Below are 16,664 nucleotides of genomic sequence, written 5' to 3' on the forward strand. Positions count from 1 at the left end.
GAGATTCTGTCTCAAACAAAAGGTGGAAAACACCTAAGGAATGACATCCAAGGTTGTTCTCTGAGCACTGCACACATGTGCATGCATGCACAGGCACATACCTCTGTACTTTCACACATGGGCACGTACATACAAGCAAAAGTCAAACAATTCTCATTCAAGTCATAAAGAGGCCACCGAAGCAAGCCGGGTACAGTGCGCCTGCCTGCAATCCCAGAACTCGTGGAGGCAGAGGCAGGCAGGTATGTTTCCAAGACGAAAGTATTTATGAAGACGAACTACAACAATAACAAGAGATTAGAGAACGTTCAGAGAAGACAGACCATATAATAAAAGTCAGTTAAACCAAGTGTATTGGCACATGCCTGTAATTCTAGGACTCAGGAGGTTGAGGCAGTAGGATGTAAACTACAAGCCCAGCCTGGGATATATAGATGCAATCATATTATATCTATGACTTTGGATCTAGTTCATCCAGTAATACTTTAGCATAACTTCTTTTCCTGTTTATATTGATTGTAACTCAGTTTTTGAGACAATTTTATATGTCATACCAGGTCACTCTAGTCAGCCTACAACTTGCTATGTAGACCAGGCTGACACTTGTCTTTGCTTCCTGAGAGCTAGGATTAAAGGTGTGTACCATAACCTGTAAGTCAGTTTTAATGGCTAGTTTATATTGAGCTCTAGTCCAAGGAATGAGCCCTAAATGGCTAGTGGCAAAACAAACTGAGTCATGGTTATGTCACTGCATGAATGACTCACTGTTTTCTTAACTACTGCCAGAATGCTGGACATTTAGGTTATTCCCAATTTTTCTACTATCCTAAATAGCTAAAAGTCTGTTTTAGTCAATAGTGCCTAACAATCTTCTACATAGTAAGTACTCAAACTTTTTTGTGGAATGACGAAGTATTTAGAGATAAGTATAGATAATACCCTCTTTTTATTTACTTATTTTTCTGAGACAGGGTCTCTCTATCTAGTCCTGGCTACAGATAATGCTTTATGTACAGAACATTCCCTTGTGGTGGAATGCTCTATACATAAAGCATTATCTGTAGCTGTACCTATGTGACTATTTCCTAAAAAATACATTTCCATCATTAGAAATCCTGGATCAGCTTCCTTAGGTGTACAGGTTCTAGTATGTTTACCCTATATTATATGTTTAATATCCACTTATGAGTAAGTATATACCCTGTGTGTCTTTCTGCTTCTGGGATACCTGACTCAGGACAATCTTTTCCAGGTCCCACCATTTACCTGCAAATTTCATGATTTCCTTGTTTTTTATTGCTGAGTAACATTCCACTGTGTAGATGTACCACAATTCCTGTATCCATTCCTCAATTGAGGGGCATCTGAGCTGTTTCCAGCTTCTGACTATTACGAATAAAGCTGCTACGAACATGGTTGAGCAAATGTCCTTGTTGTTGAGTGTCTTTTGGATACGGAGGACTCTGGCTAAGATGCTCAATCCCCATTCAGAAAGGCAAAAAGGATGGACATCGGAGGAGGGAGAAAACAGGGAACAGGACGGGAGCCTCCCACAGAGGGCCTCTGAAGGGTTCTACCCTGCAGGGTATCGAGGCAGATGCTGAGACTCATGGCCAAACTTTGGGCAGAGTGCAGGGAATCTTATGAAAGAAGTGGAAGATAGTAGGACCTGGAGAGGATAGGAGTTCCACAAGGAGAGCAGCAGATCCAAAAAGTCTGGGCACAGGGGTCTTTTCTGAGACTGATAATCTATCCCAGGACCACCCATGGAGATGGCCTGGAACAGAGGTAGCCCATGGCAGTTCAGTATCCAAGTGGGTTCCATAGTAATGGGGACAACACTGTCTGACAGGAACTGATTGGCCTGCTCTTTGATCATCTCCCCCTGAGGGAGGAGCAGCCTTACCAGGCCAGAGGAAGATAATGCAACCACTCCTGATGAGACCTGATAGATTAGGATCAGAGGGAAGGGGAGGAGGACCTCCCTTATCAGTGGATTGGGGGAGGGGTACAGGTGGGGAAGAGGGAGGGATGTTGGGATTGGGAGGAAAAGAGGGAGGGAGCTACAGGGGGATACAAAGTGAATAAACTGTAATAAATAAATTAAAAAAAGGGGGGGGGGAACCTGGAACAATTTTAGGCTTCTGATAGTTTGACAATTTACTTCCTCAAAATTAAGTTGTATTTCCAAAAGCAGAAGATGAGAAGGCCAATTTGCTATATTCACATCTAATCCTTCAGTCCTTGTCTCTGTTGTAATTAGTTTTAAAAGATCTTACTTCCTCATAATTCTAATTTATGTTTTTAAGTGAGGTTATGCACTTTCTCTTACACTCATTAGCAATTCTGAAATTACTTTCTTTTTATTTATTTTTCTAAGACATGGTCTATCTAGTCCTGCCTGTCCTGAAACTCAACATGTAGACCAGGTTGGTATTGAACTCACAAAGATCAGCCTGCCTCTGCTATCTCAGTGCTGGGATTAAAGGTGTGTATTATCATACCTAGTCCCCAGAAATGATTTTCTAATGAGCACTACATTATAAATCAAATTTGCTCTTTGAAACTCAGCTGTAGATTGCAGAGAGAGTAAAAGCCCCAAACTGCCTCACAATATTTTCAGAAACAAAATAATAAAAGAACAAGAAAAATAATGTCTTTAAGGAACTAATCTAAAAACACAGCAGGTAGTATTTCATTCACAGAGCAAGCTAGGTTATGACACATAGTTTACTCATAGTAGAAAGTTCTAACTTCCACTGCCTGACTATTTAATTACTCTCATCTGCTATATAATTTTATCTGTGAAACATTTCTAGAATGATGATGTAAGTGGGAAAGGGAATATCTGTGAGGATATGGTTCCTGTAATAATTCTTCAAATGCTTTTCTTTTAGGGAGCTGTATTTATCAGGGTTCCCTAAAGGAACAGAACTGATAGGATGTCTTTCTCTTCTCTCTCCATATGTATACACATATATACACATGTGTGTGTGTATATATATATATATATATATATATATATATATATATATGGATAGCCATGCATACATACATGTATACACATACATATGGGATTTTTAAGAGTGACTTATAGGCTGTAGTTAGTCCAACAATGGCTCTCTACCAATGGAAAATTCAAGAATCCAGTAGTTGCTCAGTCAATGAGGCTGGATGTTTCAGCTGGTCATCAGTAGATTCCGGAATTTACAAGAAATAGGCTTTAATGCCAGTGAAGGAATGGACTTGTCAGTAAGCAAACAGGCAAAGAGAAAAAGCTTCCTTCTTCCATGTTCTTTAAATAGGTTTTCAGCAGGTGTGGCCCAGAATAAAGGTTAACTTTCCCACTTCAAAAACTGTAGAGTTAAGATGTATATTCTCACCTCAAAAGATTTAATTAAGAAAAATCCCTGACAGATGTACCCAGTCACTTCGGTTTTAGTTAATTCCAGATGTAGTTAAGTCAACAACCAAGAATAACCATCACAAAAGCCATTCTAGATTAGCGCAGAAACTATGTGCTGCTCTCCACAACAGTGGTCTAATAGAAAGTTCTTCAGCTAAAGGAACACGGGTGGGTGGCTGTGCCAGCTATAGTAAGAAATCTCTAGGGGATAAGCAAAGCATACCAACGTCTGTGATGGTGTTTCCAGAAACAAAATTGTGAAGGCTCTGACCTAGTCAGTGATTAATTTTTTGGTTGATTCATAATATGATGACGTTACTGGAAGGTGATGCGAAGTATCAAGTGGGGTCCCTTGTATTCACCCTTTCTCTGCCTCGCTGCCACCCAGTCCTACTGTGTAATGGGACGGTCTAACAGGGATCAGAAACAAAGAGCTAAGTGAGCACACACTGAGCCTTCTAGCCTGTAAGGCAGCACAAATATTAAGTTGTTTCTGAGAGATATTTTGTCATAGAATTAAAAAAAAAATAACAAGCATAGAGGTTTTATACTTTGTCAATCCTGGATTAGGCTGTGTATAAGAAAGTACTCTGTAACATGTAGCTGAACACAGGTAAAAAGCATAGTAAGTAAACAAAAAGAATGGCCTAAGGAATGTTACAATGAGAACTTGACAAAGACTGACCATGTCACTTCAATTACTAATCCAACACATAAGCCCTTCACCCCTGTTAGCCTAATGTGAAAAATGTTCCTCTGAGGTACAAGCATGCGTGCTGTTCATTCCTTAGGCTATCATTACAGGAGTTAAGAATGTGGATCTGTCATCTGTTCTCCACAAGGAAAGAGAGCAGAAATATGACTGAGGGCTGTTACAGGGAAGCAAACTGGAGTACAGTTACCACAATGAGCCAAATGATACAATCATCAGATCTGCTCAAATTCTGCCAGCCTTAGTAAGGGGTAAGGGTGTGTGTGTGTGTGTGCCTATTTCTTTTGTTCTCCTTCAGTGCTCAGTGCCTTGTACATGCTAATTATTACTTAACCATCTTTAATGACCTATATCTTCAATTCAAGTTCAAGTTTAACCATCACACTTTATTGCCTCTTTCACTCAGTCTCATCTAATCTCTGGCTGTAGAAATTAGCTCTGAGAAAGTGTATTTGTCCCAAGCAAGGTCAAGCATCACAGTGCACTAGAATATAAAAGGCCTTTCTTCCTTTGTAATATATATTATATTATCTATTATATTGTATATATATGCAATAGAGCTAGGATATAAAAGGTCTTTCTTCCTTAGTAATATATACAGAAAGGTAGTAGAGCTCTACTGATAATTTTCCAGCTTCCTAGACTGAAGCCAGGCCAGGATCACTTGAGCTATCTCAAATTAAGTTTCTGTCAAATATAGTCCTTGAAGTTTTTATTCTTGTGCTTGGTGGACCCCCACCCCCTTTAAGCATCTTTCCTTCTCTGACCTTTTCTCTTTTACATCTTTCATGAGTAATTCTCTGCCTACCCCTTAAATGGTGGTGTGCCCAATGGCCCCTTTAGTACCTATCTTAGTTAGGGTTTTATGGCTCTGAAGTTACACCATGACCATGGCAACTCTTATAAAGGAAAACATTTAATTGCAGCTGGCATACAGCTCAGAGGGTTAGTCCATTATTGTCATGGCAGGGAACATGGTGAGACACAGGCAGACACGGTGCTGAAGCTGAGAGTTTTACATCTTGATCCCAAGGTAGCAGGAAGAAAATTAGAGCCACTAGGCCTGGCTTGAGCTCAAAGCCCACCCCGACAGTGACACACCTACTCCAAGACTACACTTCCTACTAGTGCCATTCCCTATGGCCAAGCTTTCAAACACATGAGCCTATGGGGGCCATTCCTATTCAAACCACCAAGTCAACCTCCTAGTCATTCTGATAAACTTCCACTATGGGAATTAGCTTTTTTCTTGCCCCTACTTTCAGAATCCTTAATGTTGGGAAAACTGATTCCAGGTTCTCTTTCCAAATATTTACTTTTACTATCATCTCAAGCAGTAAGGGTCAAAGTTTTAAAGGTGTTTGATGTCCCCTTTATAAACTCCCAAAGTTTCTCCTACATAAGTTTCAGTAGGCTAAAAGTTGACTATGTATGTATGTATATATGTATGTATGTATGTATGTATGTATGTATCCACACTCTCTTCCTGACTAAAAGAGTCAAACTGTAACTAGCAATTAATGTCAGCAATTAACTGTTTTTTTTTTCAAAGCGCCCTTCAAAGAATCATGTGTCTAAAGGACAAAATCACTTTTTGCTACAGTCTATACAACAGGATTTCTTAAATGTCAAGTGAACACACATCTATCCCTAGACTGTGATCTTTACTACCCAATCTCAGAGATCTTTGTGAGGTTAGGGAAGCATAGGATTAAAAGAGAAAAGTGAACACAGACACAGCAGGAAACTCATTTTAGTCTTTCTCCTCAAAAGGCAATGAACTGAAGCAGAATAAACAAACCAAATTATAATTATTATTAGAGGGTCTCATGTAGCTCAGGCTGGCCTCACTATGTATCTGAAGATGATCTTTAACTTCTGATCCTCTTGCCCATATTTCCTGAGTGCTGAGATTATAAGTGAGCATCTTCACATGAGGTTCCCTCAGGCTGGGATTGAACCCATGGATTCATGCGCGTTGTACCAAGTGAGCTACAGCTCTGACCCTGAGCAACTACATTTAAACTAAATGGAAACAACAACCTTTCCTCTTCATTTTCTTATTCAGTAGCCTCTCTTTAATGTCTGTCCAAAAATGACTAACAACATGTATCCTAGCAAACATATGACTTCCTTTTCTCTACAAACTACTGAAAGTAAAGAATGATTCAGACAGGTGCCCAGATGACAGAACTCGCACTACGAATCATACTGACATCGTCAAACTTAGTGACAGAGGCCACCAGACTGTGGCAGATCCAGTCTAACAGCTTATTTTATAAATAAAGTTTGGTTGGGACAGAGCCACTCCACGGACATATATTTCCTATAAGCTGTTTTCCCTGTGAAACAAAAGAGTCAAGCAGTTATAACACACTAAATGTTCCCCAAAGTAGAAAACACTAGACCCTTTACAAGAAGTTTGCTGATTGATGGACTTCAGAAAGGCAGTGCTGAGTCTTCAGAACAGCCAGCAAGCAGCCATACCTGACATTTGAACAAATAAGGAACTGACTACTCAAGTCACAGCAGACAGTCCCACGACTTACCAACTTGGCATTTCTTTTTTCCAAAATCCTAGAATTCCTAGGTAAAATGCTATATTAGAGTTTAAAGTTTCATTTGGTGATATAATATCCAGACACATTACTTTTCTCTTAAAATGTTTCTATTACCTTAAAAAATTTCAGAAGCATAATAAAAGCTGTATGTTCCCATCACCATAATAAGCACTTTAGTAGCTGGTATAAAGCAACATCTGACCTCAGCGTCCAAGTAACTGAACTATAGGTATGGGCAGTGGTGTTTGATTTAACTGAAGTATCTTCAAAATGTACCTCCTTTCTGCTCTGTAGCCAAACCCATGGGCATTGTATAAGGCAGAAGAGTTCAAGTTTATAACAAAACATTAAAAAAAAAATTCTAAAGCGTGCGCACGCGCACACACACACACACACACACACACAAATCAAACATTTTTTAAAAGCCCATATTCTGTTAAAGCAGTTCTGTGTAAACACTTATACAGTATAAAGGATCATATTTAGATATGAAACTATGGCTTTTCCTAAGAGATTCATGGCACTAAATGACTGTTATCCAATTCTTTTTTTTAAAAAATTTTTATTTAACTTTTATTAATTACACTTTATTCATTTTGTATCCCCCCATAAGCCCCTCCCTTCTCCCCTCCTGATGTTATCCAATACTTAAATATGCTTTATTAACGACAAGATGGTAGGAGAAAAATTAGAACTGATGACTTCTAACCATTTATCTTTACATAATCTTTTAGGTCCTACCTAAAATAAAACAGCACTTCTAGAAGTAACATCTGTTAGTGCCACAAGCTTAACATTCCTGCTGGGGTAAATCTATAAACACTTCATTTGCTGAAAAGGGGCTTCAAATCCCACACTAAGCTTTCTACCTCAATCATGAGGCTAGAACACTAGCATTAGCTAAGCCTAAGCCATGGTTAGAGCTCTCCAGCCTGCTATCAGCAGAAGAAATGAATACTTCTGTAACCAAGGCAGCCCGTAGACTAAAACTCAAAAGGGAACAATTATTGCTGGAGGCTCTCTTATGATCAAAGTCATCAGACGACTGACTACTTTGATAAAAGACTTGAACCCAAGTGTTTTGAAGACAACCTTATGAAACTGTCATCATGGTAATGACGGGGTCTCAGGAATGTTCAAGTAGAAAATGATCCTTCTTTCAAGAATATCATTAGGTTAGTTTCGAATACATACTGAAAAATAGAAACATTTTGAAAAATACAAACAGGAACCATCAAAGTGTTTTTAAAGTTCTTTTTACTTACTGATTGTATGGGTACATATGTGTACATAAACTGTGGTACATGTGTGGAGGTCAGGGGACAACTAGTAAGAGAGTCAAGTCTCTCCTTCTGCCATGTGGGTTCAAGGCATCAAATTTAGCTGGTCCAAGGTTTGGCAGCAGGTACCACTACCCACTGAGCCCTTTCTCTAGTCTAGTTCATCAGCATGTTAATAATGTCGCCTACATAATTGTCCATAATTTAAAAAAATTCTTTATGGAAGAAGAAATGCTCTTTTATGACAAATATTTTAATTCTCTCACCTTTACTGTTCTGAAATGAAGCTATAAAATTTAACAAATAAAAGAAGAGTAATTTATAATGAAATTTATACCAGCATACACATACATTATTTTGGTAGTAGGAATATAATCGGCCTCATGTCTGAGCTATACCTCTAGCATATAAATATTACAAATTAACACATATACACATAAAGTGTAATATATATATATATATATATAATTCTTGGAGCAATAATAATTTAAGATATAATGAAGTAGCACAGGTTTGACTACCTTAAAACTACTATGAAGGAAGATGCAGATGCAGAACTTCTTATAAATGCCTTCATTATCCAAGTGGCACTGCCATCAGGGATTAGAGGGTATGGTTTCTCCCTAATTTATGTGATGCCTGATCTTTTAGAATTTCCTCTACCAACTGAATTTATACAGAAAAGGATTTTAATTTCAGACTAAGATTTCCTAAGGAAGTGCTTCATATGGAGCATCACATATGAAGTACCTCTCCCCTTCCCGGTACTTGCACACACGCTCCTCCAGCACCATGTCCCCTGAAAACACTGCACTTTTACAACCACCTCTAAAAGTTTTCCTGCTGCTTTTGAGAACCAGTTTTATACTTTTCTATACTTCATAAAATTTCTCTAATGAAATGTATTACCTTTTTTTTTTATAATCTAAGAAAACCCTCCACTCTGAATTTCAAGCTCATGAGTATGCCTCCAACAAAAACACAGTTACAGGTTCTAACAAAAACTAATGCCTTGGAGGCAACTGGAGGCAGAAAGAAGAAATGTTGAAAAAAGAAAAGGTCAGGAGGTTAATTAGCTTTCCTAATAGTTGGTAAATCTTCCACATTTTCAGATAAGGCATTTAAAGGAAGCCCAAATAGATTACCTTGAAGGCCAGTTTATTCAATCTTTAAGATTTCTGATTAAAGGAGAATTCGCTGATGTAACATGACACTGGGTCCAAACATACAGGGTTTCCAAGCAGTACACGTGAGCTTTGATTACTAAGATTCCCTTGGCAACAGCATGGCCTAAAATTAATGGAGCTCATAAAAGAAAGATGCCAAAAGAAACTTTGTCCTTGAGATGGTTTATGCAGCCTGGGCTAGAGCAAGGCACAATCCATATATAGAAAACCATAGCATCTGCAGTATTTTAAGAAACTACAGTTACAAAATAAGTGCAAATATATAGTGGAAGCAAAGGTCCTTCCAGGTCAGGGTGGTTGGGCCCACTAGGGAAGATTCCTCAGTGCACACTGCATGGCAAGCAACTTCCCAGACAGAGCTGGTTGACTGCCATTTACCCATCTCCATTCTCTGCTCTCAACTGCCACTGCTGCAAACTGCACAAGCCCAGGACAGCTTGTTATTCTACAAACAGAATGCTTGCCAGTTCCCTGGGGCTGGTTCTCAGAGAACTGCTCATAATAGTTATCACTTATTAAATCTATCCCTATTTAAAAAAACTTATGAACATTATCAAGTTATCAACTTTCTCAGACATCGCAAAACTCTCTCATTCTGGGTGCTTTTATGTATTTATTCTTTCCTTTATCTGTACAAAGATAAAGACGTTGAGTGGAGAAAATCTGTATTTTATTATCCTTTTAACTCTGTTAAAAGCAAGAGAAAAGCATACCAAGAAAGAAAGATTGTGGTTGTTATATACTGTCCTATAAAAATATTACTTTACTGCATAAATAACTACGTATATCTGATAGCTTACTTGCCGTGTCTTTAAACTCAGGCGAGCTGTTGTTCCAGCGCAACAGTACAGTCTTGTCTGGGAAATACCTTACCATATTAGGCAATCAGGCTCCAATAGAGAGGAAAAGGCAAAACCGACCTAGGATTTTACCTAAAAGGAGAAAGGCCAAGACACTGCCCAGTGGCAGATAGTGAACAGACAAAGGTGCTTCATGAGATTAAGTAACACAAGAAAGAAAAAAATACTGCTTGAGAGAAAAGAACCAGCAAATACCCAGAAGCAGTTGTGAAAGATTAGGGAAATAGCACAAATTCATCTAGAGAGGAGGGAGGAGAAAACTAGAAAAGACCTGTATAAACCAAACTGTTGGAAAAATCCACAGAAGAAAAGCAAAGACAGGACAGTAATTTGGACACAACAATGCAAGCAAGTCATTGTGAGCAGTCTGGAGGGATTTCATTTGCTTGGAAGCTCTTGGGATTCTGAGTGAAATTTGAAACATTCAGGTCCTCTTCTTTCCTATACTCCCCCTTTTTTCCCTTTCCTTCTACCTCAGCATTTCCTAAAAATCCCCTCAAAACATCTCAGAAAGCCAGGTGTGGTGGTAATCCCAGTATTTAGGATGGAGGGTGAGTTCCATAGTGAGTCCCTGACTTAAAATGAACTAACAGCAATAAAAGGTACTCCTATTAGTGATAGAGAGGAATCTGGGCTATTTCTCAACTCTACATATAACTTTTCTTTAATGGAAAAGTAGTAGATAACTGTAAAATCCCATGATTGTAAAGGTCGATGAAAGTCCCCAAAGCCATGGTTTAGACTGACTTAGAAACTTAGGAATCACCATTAGTAACTTACATGTACTAGCTTCATTTTTATTACATAAGCCAAACAGTGGGTACTATAACTAGCTCCAGTTTACAAATGAGGAAACTGAAGCAAAGAGAAGTATCTTATCTAAATTACTTCAGTGGTTAAGATGGAATTTACATGCAGGGAACTTAGTTCCTTGGTCTGTACTTGGCTTCTATGCTCTACTGCCTGACACAGCAGTTTGAGATACATGACAAATAACAGACATAAAATACATGGAAGGCAGTGTGACAGTGTGAACTAGGAATGGAATGTTGCTATCCTTGTGTCAGTTTATCTCTGGGCCTTTGTTGTGACTTACTTCTTTTTAACTATGTAGTATATATGTATGTGACAGAGAAAAGTGTGTGGGCTTTTATGTGCCACAGTCAGGTATGAGGGTCAGAGGACAACTTTTAGGAGTTGGTTTTCTTCTTTCACCATGGATTCTTCGAACTAAACTTGGGTCATCAGGCCCACTGAGTCACTGCATTTGCTCTGTTATCTTCAAAATGAGATATTTAACTCAATGGGTTTAAGTTGTTCAGTTATAAACTCAACCTATGATGGTTATTTGAGCCATCACAAATTAATTCAAAGTCTAGAATTCAGTAGCATCTAGAAATAAATGTTTCTTTAAAAAAAGGCTTCATAACTTAAATGAAAGAGCTAGTTAATAAAAAAATACAATAAAGCAGAGAAAAATAAGATAATGCAAAGGGGACCAAGGGGTGAGTCAACTCAACAATTTTCATGGTTAACCAGCAACTCCCCTGTGATTCTTCAAGAATAGGCTCAATGCTCTGGGTAAGATCTGCAGAGAGGCAGTGGTCTCTATTTCAAAAGGTGGGAGAGCAGGCTCTGTGATAGTCAGCTTTCTCATACTACTCTGATAAAAGGGAGAGCAGATTTTATGGTTAATATCACTGTATAAGTAAAAAACACAGCAAAGAACAAAACTAAAGCAACTTACTGTACTGTTCTGTTTTGTTTTTTTATTTGGAAAAAGTGGAAATGTACTCAAATTCTTAAAACCAAGAGCCAAGACTGTTCTCCCATGATAGTTCTCAGTCTTCTTGCTAGGAATTTCACAGTGCTCCAGGGTTTTATCTTTGATCCCTTCTCTGCAGTTATTTTCTTGGTAACCGCATCCAATCCCATGGTTTTAGAGATTATCTGTATGTTTACTAACATCCGAGTTTATAATCCAGCCTGGACCTCTAACTTGAACTTCATATTTACATTCAACTGCTCTCTTGACATTTCCATGTAAAAATATGTCAGCTCGGTTTCCGCCTTCCACCTTCCCAATGGTGAGTGCTCTCTGTCACAAACAACTCCACATTTGGCTAAGGCTGAGGATCTGGCTTGCTTCCATGTATGTGGACCTATCTGCATTGCCCACGTGGCACGCTGGGGTTGGCTACCCAGAGGCTATTTAAGCTGTGGGCTGGCTTTCCCCAGGGTCCATGATTGTTCAAGGTTCCTGAATAAACTGCATTGAAAAAAAAATATGTCAGCTCAACCTACTAAGCTCAGCACTGCTAAACACCAAACCAGACGCCTGCCTTTTTTCTGCCAGACCTGTTCTTGCATTCTCCATCTCAGCTATAAGACTCCACCATTAGAGATTAAGGTAAAGCTAAAGGCTTTAGTATTGACCTTCACTTCTCTTTCTTCACACCAATAGTAAATGTAGGTAGTTCCGATTTCAAAATACATCCTGAATGTAACTCTTTAGAATCTATCAACTTGGTTCTTAAACCACCTTCATTTATTTTTTCCTGTGTTATGGGAGCAGCCTTCTAACTGACATTCTTGTTCCATTGGTATTCCCTCAGAGTATATTTTTCAATATGGCAGAATCTATAAAACATAAGTAAGCACATCACTCTTGGTATGAAAACTCTACAACAGGTACCTACACCTGCACACAAAATGCTGACACTATGGTAGTGATATCATCTGTTCTGTTTGCCCTTCTTTTCCTTCTTTCCCAGCCCCATTTGTTTTTCAATCTGTCCTCAAACATGCAGGGTACGCCTGCTTCAGGGTCTTTGTGATTGCTGTTCCTTTTGCTTTCACATTATGAGTCCAATGTAACTTCCCATCTCATACTCTTTAATTTAAGCTAAAATCCTGTTTTGTCAATGCAGCTTGGCCTCACTGTCCTATCCATAATGTGAAACTCCTAATCTGCATGACACTTCTTTTCCCTTTTACTCTGTATTTCCATAGCACTTATCACCTATTTAAGTATTTGTTTATTGCCTGTCTCTCTTATTGGAAAGTAAATTCTAGAAGAACAGGACTTTTTCTTCATTGTTGTATCCTCAGAATCTAGAAAAATGCCTGACCACAAAAGGGACATAAGAGCACTTACTGAGAGAAAGAAGAGAAGATGAACAAAAGGGAAGCAACACAAAATATGAAGTGCATTTAGTGGTTGGCATTAGAGGAATTTCTGAGCTTTGATTTCTTGTTAACATTCAACTAAGCCTTGGCAGAAAAGTTAAGCTGTACTCTCATTTATTTAGTTGGAAAATGCTTACATTAAATTGCTTACCGCTTTTAAGAGTACCTTACCAACAGAGCTCTCTGCTAGCAGACTACCAGTTGTCTAGAACAGGTAGGTACCTTGAATCCACAATGCATTTTAAGGGATGGTTATTGATTCAACCTACTAGTACCACTCAGGATTAGGATAGTTCCACTGCTTACACACAGGGTAAAGTTTCAACGAATTTGTTCAGATTGTGTATCATCTGACTCTCCTAGAACAGCTTTGGGGAATTACAGGTGGGGATAGACTTTCCTAACAAAAGGATGTTACCTCTCATTTCCTGACAGAAATAGTTACCCACCTGTGTGAAGGACGACAGGATGGTGATGCTCTTACTGAATCTTGATAGTCTCTGAGTAGCTACTAAGTTCTGTAAGATGTTCCTTCACTAAAGCGGGTCAGAAGCTACTAGCAAGTCAATTCAAATGTAACCTGCTAGGTAAAAAAAAATCCAAACGGGCATTTCTCTTAGTGCTGGTTCGTTCAGGTTTGCGGCAGCTGCTCCAGTCACGAGAGGCCAGCAGTGGCAGGTTAGGGTTAGTGAGGCTCAGCACTCGCAGGTGTTCATGATGAGTTTACCCTTCACTCCCAAGCCTTTTCTCAATGGACTGACAGGAAAGCCAGTGATGGTAAAGTTTAAGTGGGGAATGGAATAAAAGGGCTACCTGGTCTCTGTGGATGGCTACGTGAACATGCAACTTGCAAACACAAAAGGTTATATAGATGGGGCATTGTTTGGACAACTGGGTGAAGTCCTAATAAGGTGTAATAGTGTCCTTTATACAGACACATTGAAGAGGAGGAGGAAAATGGGAAAATGAGAGAAAAGCATCTTTGGTATTGTTTTATGTACATGAATTTCTATGCAATAAAGATTTGTGTGTGTGTTTTTTTCAAAAAAAATTCAAATGGATGAACAGGATATAACAAAGATATAAGCCATATTTTCAAGGCTGTGCCACTCCTGTTTCATAAAAAGGTTCCCTGAAGCAAGCCCTAGGGTCACCTAGAAATTTCATGTCTCCAAATAATTAGCTTCTTTAGGCCTTACTTTTCTTAACTGTGAGATTAGGTTCTTGAACCAAGTCAGCTCTAAATTATCTTATAACTCATGATACAAAAAGTTACAAGGCAGATGTCTTTATTATATTGAACTTTATTAAACTGAACTATCATTCCTCAATGATTCCTTTAAAACAAAAACAATTTGCCTTTGATTTTGCTTCTTTTTAGGGCATCATTCTGCTTGCTCACAAACATCTTTTTTGCTGACTACTTGTGCCCTCTAGTGATAAAGTCAATTATACAACAGGATTGGGTTGGAAAGCAGAATGTCCCAGAATAGTAAATGGGAAGAACAAGCAAACTTCACATCAAGCGATGGGCAGGGCAAAGATGAAGGTGGAAAAGGATGGAAAGGATCCAAACACTGTGTCTATGGTTGCTTCAGAGCAGACTCTAGACTGTGACTACTATAATAGCCACATAAACCTTTCCTGCAGTTTAGCTACTTATAGTTGGACTGTCTGAAAATATTAAACAGAAATTCCAGAATAGCCAATTTATATATTTAAAAAAATTGTGTGTTATTTTGAGTAGTGTGATAAAATCACACAGCATCCTGCTCTGTCCTGCTTGGAGCATGAGTCATCTCTTTGTCCAGAACCTGCCATGTCCCCCATTAGTCATTTAGGAGCCTTCTTAGCAACCACACCAAGCCTAAGACATCAAGGTTCCAGTGCTTGCGTTCAAGACGCCCTTGTTTTACTAAGTACTGTCCGGAGTAATGATGCTGGCCATTTTATTCAGCATATAGTTACAAATGTTCTAGTTTTATTATTATTTACTGTGACTGACTTGTGGGCTAAAATTCACCATAGGTACATAAAGCATAGTACGTGTACAGCACAGTTCTACCTTCAATTTTAGGCAGGCACCTGGGGTCTTTGAAAATACTTCCCACGGATAAAAAAGGGTTACTACTAAACACCAAGCACACTCCGGAATATAAAGACATTTACATTAACATTTAAATTCAGTTTTTTTTCCATGTAGTATAACAGGATATCTAAAGATTTCCAGAAACTACCTGTTACATAATGTGGCTATGAAACAGAACTGCTTTAAACACATCTGTCAAGGAGGTACTGAGATTTCAAATTACACATTCTTTGTCAGTTTCACTAGGTGGTGGATTTACCAGTGGAGTGGGTTTTGACCATAACCATTTATTCTGCTGAGCTTAAAAAGCTCGCTAGACTTATCACTGTGTTCCTTAGGGTCACAAAGACAGCAACACAAGTGACTGTCCTCCTCCTCATCTACTCAGTATGTGAGAAAACATCAGTGCTATCCTTGGCCATGGATATCATGTAAATATAAATCTTGGTTACATTTTCCTAAGTACCTACAAGAGGAAATGAATTTTAGTGATGTCAGCAGAACTTAGGTTACACAGAAGGCCACTTCTTAGCCACTCAGCTGTCATTGGCAGGTGAGTGAAACAGTAAGTAATCTTCTGAAACATTTAGAAAGAGAAGAAAGAATCATATATATTGGGAATCATTTTGCTGTAATCACAAGTGGAGACATAAGGTAGAAATAATAACCATTAAAGTTTGTTTCTTAAAATTAAATATCACTGAATGAGTCCATACAAAATTGTGGTGACAAATCAGAAAAATGATTGCCTTTGGGGTCAAAGAATTGACTGCAAAGGACAACAGAGAACTTTATGAGGTGATGGAAGATATATATCCTGCCAGGTGGTAGTTATAATGGCAGGTATAGGTCAAGATTTTCTAAATGGTGCATTTTGAATTTATGCATTTTATTGATTATAAATTATATTTCAGTTGCAAAATAGATGTCAGAGTCTTGGGGGGAGTCAACTTTAAAAACAATAGGTATCAGCACCCTCGAAGAGAGAGGAGCTGGCACAACCTCAATAGCAGATACCGTTTCACTGCACTGAGCCCTCAGCAGTACCACACTGAGTTTGGTTCCTAGCTACAGTGCCACTTCAATGGCACGTTCATCTCTTGAGTGGCATATTGACTGCTCAGAGCTGAGTCAACTTTACTGCCTAATGGAGGGACAGTATGGTACAGGAAAGAGATGGTCCTAAGAGTCATTGGATACTTCTGACAGTCTTTAGATAGGAGTGTTGTAATTTATTTTGGGTCATCACTGTGTATTTAACTGTGGACCCATATGGATAATGCCTATTAGCATTAGCAAAGAGTGAACTAGGAAGGAAAGTAGATAACAAGTAATGGAACAAGCAAACAAGACCATTTTAAAAGACAGCCTCATCTATGC

General features: G+C 38.6%; 1 protein-coding gene and 1 pseudogene across 5 annotated transcripts in view; one reads left to right on the plus strand and one right to left on the minus strand.

Annotated features, from left to right (window-relative positions):
* Positions 1-16,664, minus strand: part of Ppp1r12b (protein phosphatase 1 regulatory subunit 12B) — a 216,560-nt gene that overhangs the window by 67,141 nt on the left and 132,755 nt on the right. The gene's annotated exons all lie outside the window — the stretch shown is intronic.
* On the plus strand, positions 13,913-15,719 carry LOC110559245 (small nuclear ribonucleoprotein F-like; annotated as a pseudogene).

Source organism: Meriones unguiculatus, chromosome 11 (genome assembly GCF_030254825.1).
Source record: "Meriones unguiculatus strain TT.TT164.6M chromosome 11, Bangor_MerUng_6.1, whole genome shotgun sequence".
Lineage (NCBI taxonomy): Eukaryota > Metazoa > Chordata > Mammalia > Rodentia > Muridae > Meriones > Meriones unguiculatus.